Here is a 2436-nt window from a genome sequence, read left to right on the forward strand (position 1 = left end):
AAAATATGAGATGCATGTAGCCAAACATTAGACACTTTGACAGACAACAATGACTTTTCGATAAATAGGTAGCTTTCCATTTTTGTTTGTAGTGTCAGTCGTTAAAAGTTGACTTTTAGACACAGGTCAAGGTCATAGCAAAAGGTGGCTAAAAGTTGAAATATTGCATCTGCCACAATTCTTTAAAAAAAAATGCAGAAGTTTCGCCGTCTGTGGGGATCGAACCCACGACCACGTGGTTAAAAGCCACGCGCTCTACCACTGAGCTAAGACGGCCTTGCTATTTGTCTTTATCTGTTGTAAAAGAAATATTTAATAAAATATTTATGTCGTAAAAATTTGAGCATAGCTCTCTTTTGTTTCTTTTTTTAATTTGTGTCAACAAGTGAAGCAAAAGAAAGAGGATGAGAATTTTTTGGCTGGGAGTATATTTCTTTTAATGGATCTTATATGGTGTTAATTTAAATTAGTAATCTTGATATGTTTTGAATAACAAATGATTAACAAAAGGAAAGAAAAAGTCATCTCATTATAGTATCAGGATTATTTTGGTCTCATCTAAACCTCAATTTTGTTGGACGAACATATAAATTATAACTTCCAGTCTTCCACCTAGGTAACATACGCGGGTTCTATAACGACACATGATTATTTGTATGGTTTTGCCTTCTTTTGAGGCCTCTTTAAATCTTATCTCATTAGTTTAGGGGGAATAGAATTTCGTCCTTAAGAATAATTGTTTTTTTCCTTTGCAATCAAATTTAACCTGGCGTTTTAGACTAATAAAGACAGTTATTAGATAATAGTTTAAGAAAAATGATATGAATGTCTATCGGAAACAAATTCTCTATCTTCACAAGATAGAGATAAAACTGCGTTCACATCACCCTTCCCATATCTCATTTGTGAGATTTCACTGAATATACGTTATTGTTGTTGTAAAAACAAGAGGCATGAATATGAATTGTGGTCATGGTTCTAACCATGCAAAAGAAAACAACAAAATTAATAAGCGCAGCACTAAAATTGTTAATTAAGATTCTCATACGTATATAGAATTTACTTGGTACGACGATAATCTTAATTTTTGGGACAAATTTTAGAAGAAAATAGAATAAGAAGACGGAGTGGCGCAAAAAGAAACTAGCATTTGATTAAGCAAATAATGTCACCTTTAAAAAAAACGCATGATAAGTTCATCCTCTCGGAGAACCCCACAATAATTTCAATTTCGAGAAGATATCTTAGGCCTCAATGAACTTTTAAAATATCAGTTAAATTACACTGTATGTTAATTGGGGCAAAAATGCTATCAAAATTGACTCATTTTTTTAATTCTTACAAAAAAATGACTCAAACTTTTGTCTCTCTCACTCTCTCTTGCTCTCTCTCTCTCTCTCTGCCTTTGTATATGTTTATATATGTTGGTATAAGTGTCTGTATATATTTATATATGTTTGAATATTTTAGCCTATTTTTTGTAATGTAAGTTTTGAGCTATTTTTTTACAATGAAAGTGACCAACTTGTATATTTATGAAATTTTCCCATTTATAATCTAGTGTAATCAGTGCGGTTTACCGCATAATTAGTGTGAGTTAAATTCTTCTTCTTCCCGGCAAATTTTTATTTTCCCAATCCCTTTATGTAATAGATAATTTAACAAAAATATCAAACTTGCAACTTTAAATGTGCGGGATTACAGATGGACGTGGCCAAACCTTTTGCAGGCAATTCGCAGGATTGCCCTTCTTTTGGGGTGGTCTTCAATTGTTGCCCCTCAAATTGTTGGTCTTTAATTTTTACCCTTTACGTAGAAATTCTGAGGCTCGCGTAGAAACCCTGAGATTCTGGGTTCGAACCCCCGCTCCAACATAAAAATAAAAAATAATTTCACAAGGCAAGACTTGGGGAAAGTTATGCCGTAGTCGGCATACGTGCGCTTAAGGCATAACTAAAGTCTGCCGGAGGGGGCAGACTTTGCCTTAAGGCATATATTTTATTTTTTTTACTTTACAAGGCAAACTTTTAGTTATGCCTTATGGGGCATACTTTTAGCTATGCCTTAACTAAGAGTCTGCCCCATAAGGCATAACTAAACTATGCCTTGCTGAAAGTCATAGGAACTTTTCCTTAAGGCAAAGTCTAGCCTTAAGAAAAGATTCCGGGGCATACTTTAGTTATGACTTAACTAAAAATTCGCCCCCATAAGGCACAACTAAACTATGCAAAAGTTCTACCGGATCCCATAACTTTAGTCATGTCTTGGCACACAGATGCGCGACTTTACAACTTTCCTAAGTTTTGCCTTACGAAATTATTTTTTTATTTTTATGCGACGGAGGCTCAACACCTTTAACCCGTGATTTCTACGCGGAATGATAAAACTTAAAGATCACAACATGAAAAAGAAATTCAGCCACCCAAAAGAGGTATA

The 2436-nt window shown here is 34.2% G+C and overlaps 1 non-coding gene across 1 annotated transcript; it reads right to left on the minus strand.

The window, feature by feature from the left end:
* Positions 1-204: 204 nt before the first annotated feature.
* TRNAK-UUU (transfer RNA lysine (anticodon UUU)) lies at positions 205-276 on the minus strand. The gene has a single exon. It is a non-coding gene; the product is annotated as a tRNA-Lys (tRNA).
* Between the last annotated feature and the right edge of the window lie 2160 nt (positions 277-2436).

Source organism: Lycium ferocissimum, chromosome 3 (assembly GCF_029784015.1).
Source record: "Lycium ferocissimum isolate CSIRO_LF1 chromosome 3, AGI_CSIRO_Lferr_CH_V1, whole genome shotgun sequence".
NCBI lineage: Eukaryota > Viridiplantae > Streptophyta > Magnoliopsida > Solanales > Solanaceae > Lycium > Lycium ferocissimum.